Source organism: Quercus robur, chromosome 6, assembly GCF_932294415.1.
Source record: "Quercus robur chromosome 6, dhQueRobu3.1, whole genome shotgun sequence".
Classification (NCBI taxonomy): domain Eukaryota; kingdom Viridiplantae; phylum Streptophyta; class Magnoliopsida; order Fagales; family Fagaceae; genus Quercus; species Quercus robur.
Window position 1 is genome coordinate 12,923,278 of NC_065539.1, and position 6,099 is coordinate 12,929,376.

Consider the following 6,099-nt stretch of genomic DNA (forward strand, 5'->3'; position numbering starts at 1 on the left):
ACACCTGCCTTTGGAAAATTAAATCCTATTTTTTCTTGGTAAGTTCTAGTGAGACCTCAACCAAATTTGACACTGAGGACAATCGATTTTGGAGATGCTCATTTTCAAGTTTTGTGAGTACAACGCTAAGTCTAGAAAGATTTTGGTATCTCGGGTTATAGAATGATGATTTCTCAAAAAGACTAAGTTAAAAGTAGACACGTATGTGCAGTAAGATGTCAATATGTAGTAAAGTTTAGAAAGATGAGGTAATTTACAATGTTTATTAGAATAATGTCAAAGAATTACTGTAGGGGCCTTTTGTGCGTATTGTGCGTTGGGCTGGGCTGCCTCCTGCAGTATGGGCCCAAATGTTTATGAGTAAGGGAGTTGGGGTCGGTCCAATTGTAACTCAACTTAGGCCGGTTTGTACACAAACTTATGCCTTGTCTGCCAGGAGTAGGCTTACGGCAAGCAGAACTGTTTCAGATGAGTTACGACAGGCAGATATAATAATAATAACTAAAACAGAGTATTCTGACTATTTAAATAAATGGCTATGTAATCCCTACTTATAAAGCATGATTACAGTCGTGATAATGTCATTCACAGAGAAAGTAAAGGAGAAAGAAAATAATATGAACTAATCAAGAATGGGCATAAATCAAGTTTTAAGTTTGGTCTGCTGAAGCAAAGCCAAAGAGAGGAGAACACCTCTTCTCAATGCAAATAATCTCCCAGGAAAAGATCCTGTCGTGGGGATTAATGGTTTTGAGGGAATCGGACCTGAATGGTTATTGCCCAAAAGGAGTCCTTGTTACGTTTTAGAAGAGAGTAGGATTTGAAGGGGGAGAGAGGGAAACCGACCTACTGGTACATGCCCATTGTATTACCTCTCATTTTTCCTCAATTTCCTCTCTTTTCTTTTTTGTTTTCTTTCTTATCTTTTTTCTTTTCTTTTACTCTGTTTTCTTTTTACTCCGTGAATGCTCTGTTTTTCGATCTCTTTTTTTCAGGGCATGGCAAAGGCCCTTTTATACTGCCTGCCGTGGCCAATGTTTTACCACTTTACCCCTTAACCTTCTTTGTCTGGTCTGGGCGTACTTGCCGACCACCAAAGGTGTGTGACACTTACCCTCACCAGACAAAGGTAGGTTTGTTTCATTCCTCAGTCTACCGTAGTACTTCTTTCCTGCCACGGTATAAATGCTTTCTCTCTCTTTCCCTTAATTTATGCACCTAACGGTTCCCCCTTCAACCTTGCCTCTTTTGGATGGTCTGTCATCCCACCAGGACGTACCTCCCAAAAGGGCTTGGGCAGGAGCTGCAAAATAGATCTTTTCCCCTCTCTCCACCACCAAACCATACCCCCTTTACCTCTTACCTCTGGTCCATGACCCCACCACATTCTATATTGGCTAAGTACAGGTTGGTGGTGCCTAGACCTTGCGCGTGCTTTCATTTCAGATATGTCCAAGAGTCTGCCTGGTGCTCATGCGTTTGCCGTGATCTGGAGACTTTCCATCTGTGTTTTCTGACCTTTTATGTGGGCTTTTCTTTGGTTTCCCGTTCCATTCAAGAGCTAGGCTTTGTCTGATGATGGGCCTTACATTCTTTGGCCCACTCTCGATTTTCTTTATTTCTTATAACGTTGTACTGTTATTCCTACCATAATAACTTAATCCTGCTGGGCCTCTTTTGGGCCAGCCATTTATTCCTTCTCTCAGTGGCTTGTCATGGCCACTACTTTGCTTTTATTTATGGGCTCCTATGTCCCTTTGGGCATCCACGACCCGTTTGATTTCTTTGGGCTTCCTCGGCCCATTTGCTAATTCCACACTCCCACGGGTTTTTTACTAACTTCATTGGGCTTCCTTGGCCAAATATCCTTATTCTCATCCTTGGGGTTCATGAGCCTGCCATAAACCCCTTACTCTCTTAGTTTGCATTACCTTGGGCCTGCGGTAGCCCTTTCTCGCTTTTCTTTCTCATACACTGCTCATGTGTTGCCGTTTCTTTCTTTCTGGGCTTCTTTGAGCCCACTTGCCTCTTCAAAACCCATTTGTTTATTTGTTGGGCCTGTGATCCATTATTCCTACCGCTTGGGCCTAATGGTTTTTTTTTTACTATCTATTTGTCAATTCCTTGTTGCCCTTATTATTGGGCTTTCTTCCTGTCTGCCTGGGCTCTCACAAATGGCCCTCAACAATTACTATTAAAGAATAATAAGTAAAAGGCAAAAAGAAAGTGTATGTAGCAAAAGATGGGTAGAAGCTTTTTTATTAATGAGTTGAAGTACCAACAAACTTCTTTAGAGAGAGAGAGAGAGAGAGAGAGAGAGAGAGAGAGAGAGAGAGAGAGAGAGGTCGTAAAACAAAAGGCCATACATATCCAAAAAAAATAATGAAACATCGGCCTAATATTTATTTTGTACCCTGGCCCTCGAGTTCTTTCTCCTTCTTTGCATCTTTAGTGGTCTACCCCTCGGCAGAAGGTTGTGGCCTAGAGATAGTAGTTTCAACCAAAGAGGGGACTTTCTCTGAGGAAGGAATCTCCTTAGCGGTAGCAGAATTTATTGGGGCTTTATCAATGGATGCAGGAGGTTGGTCTTCAACATGCATAAGTTGGGCAGGAGTAGCACTGTTGAGGGGAGTTAAAGCTAATGTTTTTTCCTTGATAGCTGAAAGGTAGAACACTTTCTTTGGATTCCTCAGCTCCGAGGAAAGGTCCACGTTAGCAGCATTTAAAGCCTCGTTCCAAGTCCAAAGACAAAAGTCTCGACAAACAACTAGAATTTGAGACTTTAAGTGTGCTGCAGTCTCTTTTTGCCCTAGATCGTACGTTGCTTGTTCGATCTTATTCATCTCTTCAGCTTTCTATTCTAGCCCCTTGGTCAATTCCGTGATCCTAGCCTGAGCAAGGGTAAGCCAACCTTTTAACTCTCTTAAATGGCGTAGTTGTTCTTAGGCCTGCCTCTCAGAGCTTTTAATCAAGGCCTCAGCACTTTTCTAAGCTTTATCACACTCGAACATCTTATGAAAGGTCTACTTCAACTTTTTGTCAGTTTGGGCTTGGGCCTTCTGGGCAGCATAGCGCTTGAATTCCTCCTCTTTCTTTTCATATCGGGCCTAGTCAACTAACTCCTCGGCCGTATGAGTTGCTTGGGTGGCCTAGAAATTTATAAATAAAAAGAAGGAGTTAAAAGCTAAACATTTTAGAAGCAAATAAAGGAAGAAGAGAAGAAGAAAAGCGTACCAAGGCTAGGTCCCTCTTTAGGGACAGAAACATCTCATGCTTCTTTAAATTACGAAGCTCGACCATATCCCTAGGAAGGAGCGCTTGCTCGACCGAGTTGGCCACATAACCTGCCCTTCCATTATCAAATTCGCGGATTGAGGAATTTGTGGGAAGGGGGGCCCCATCCAACACTAAAAGGAGGTTCTAGCTCAGAACTGGCGCACGGCGTTCCGGAACCATCTTAGGGGTCTCTCCCCTCCCTTCTTTGTTAAGCTCGGGTGACTTTGGTCACCTTAGTTTGTTCATGAGGAATGTCATCTGGAATCTCCCCCTCCTCGGCTGAGCTTTTTCCTCCCTTCTTATCCCTCTTCTGCTTTTTGTCAGCTAGATTAGTTTGGGCAGGAGGAGGAGGAGATATAGGCGTCAGAAGCCTGGGCACCACAGGAACTTCTAGTGTAGTGCCCCCAGCGTGGGGCTCTAATAAGGACAGAAGGTCAAGCAACTTCTTTTTTATCACCATTGCCTCAGGAACTTCAGTTGCCTCTTAATCCTCACTAACTCAACTGTAGCCGGCTTGGAGCTGGATACTACGTCCTTGGTTGAGTCCCAATGGTAGAAAATCTCAAAGTCCTCATCATGTAAGAGGCTCTCAGAACTTTCTTCCTCGGATTCTTCCTCGATCTCTTTGGATTGAGCTTTAACCTCATCGTCTAAGGAGATGACTTCCTCAACTAAATGTTGAGTTTTTGTTAAAGTGGGCAGTTCCACAAGCTGAGTTCCAATGGGAGGAAGTTTTCGAATGAACCCTTCAACAGCCACGTTGACTAATGCGAGACGTTGGTCTTTGGCTTTGATCACATGCTTAGATACTTGGAAGCGGGTGGAAATTGGTTTGAAGCCTAGGATGACATGCATTGCCTGAAGTTGACTGTCTCAATTTAGGAAGATCTCAGATCTTAGGACTTGGTTCAACAAATTGAAGTTCACCAAGCCTCGTCTTTTGGCAGTAGCTTTTTTGTCTAAAAGAAGATAACAAAACAACAAAAACAATGGAATAAAGGTGACAAAAAGAATCAATGAAGAAAAATAAAGATAGGATATTAGTGTTTTAGTTCCTAAACAATATAAGATCTTAAAAGTGTCCCTAAGCCACCCCACCTGGAATGCAATCTATGGTCGGGCAGTGAAGTCTATCATGCCACTCCCCTAAAATGATGAGAAAATCCTCGTCCATGCCTTTGTTCGTCTCAGAGAGGCAAGAAATTAATCTAACGATAGGAACCCTAGTTTTTAGGTAGTATCCTGCTTTGTTACTTCTTTGGCAACTATAAACCCAATTTTTATCGTGGTGAGTGAGGTTTATGCCCATTTTGTCGTTTCTTGCGTCTATACTACCCAATATCCTAAACATATTTGGAGCGCACTGAATAGGGAAAAGTTTAAAAAGGTTCAAAAAATCCCTAGTAACTTTACCCATAGGAATCCTCATTCCTCCTTCAATAAATGCTATCATACTCTCATGCCACTCCCTTAAGTTACAGTGCTCTATTGACACGTTACTAGGAATCCTATAGTGCCTTTTAAACTCTTCTTTGTGTTCGAGTGTATCAACTAAGTTAAAAAATCTACCCATTTATGAAAGAAGGAAGATAAAAGGGAAAGAAAATCAAAGAATACGAAAGAAGAAGAAAGAATCACAAAAACACTTACAAAATCTGGGAAGAAGGGCTCCTCAGGCGAGTTATCTGAAGTGGGGAATAAATTCTGTTCTTAAAGAAGAAAGATAGAGTCAGTATCCCCATACCTCCCTTTATATAAGGGACAAAAAAGAAGTGGTAGTTTTCCCGCTTCTTTGGTGAAGGAATAGTGACTGTAGGATTGCGATCTTACAATAGAACGTGGGGGACAGCAAACCACCTGCAGCATTTATTACGGGGTTGTGGATTCTGAAGTGTCAGAAGCGTGTCTCAGTCAGTTGAAGGGATGCTCTCACGTGAGAACATATTGAAAGCGTGCCAAGATCAACCACCCTTAATTGGCAAAACCTCCCTCTCCTAGGGAAGGAACAAAAAGCGAGGTTTTGGGGGGCTATTGTGGGGGGGACGAGGATCCAAGACAGCTAATAAAAGGGGTAAAGGCATTTCCAAGAAGGTAAACCTTGGGAAATATTGGCAGGATGTCCTCGGAAAGTACTCACCTAACTCATGTAGAGGTTGAATGGCCACAGTTGTTGAAGGCATCGAGGACACCTATCTAACCTCGGAAAGTTGAGAGTCAAAATTAAAAGGAACATGGCGCAGCTTGATGGTGGAAAATGGTAACTTGGCGTTGAACAAGAAAGAGAAGAAAAACGAAGGATAAAGCAGTCATTCCCTCCACATTAAATGCACTACAACCACTTAGCTGACCGCATTAATAGAGAATGACCATGAACAGTGCCCAATAGCTCACATCTTAGTGTAAAACCTTCTAACAAGGCCTTGATGGGACAAGTATCAAGGAAGTTTGATCCTAACCTTCCAAATGTAGAGTTCAGATGCATTTCGGCTAACTATATAAAGCCAAGTATCAAGGAAGTTTGATCCGTTAGTCATACTTTTTGCCTGCTACAGTAAATTATCATTAGTTCTATTTTTTTTTTTTTGAGAATAAATATTAGTTCTAATTTGAATCTATCACTAAAATTACTTCTTTGTCTACTAATAACAGCCAGTAAAATTTTGTCGCTTAAAATTTGTTATGAAAATTTTGTGAACATAACATTTATCTTGTTGTAACGAGGGATACAATTTGTTTAAATTGATTTTAGTTTCATTCTCACTTAAAGTTTTGTTTGGTAATAAATTGTCTGCCTAATTTATTGGAAATTAGCAAATTGGCTTG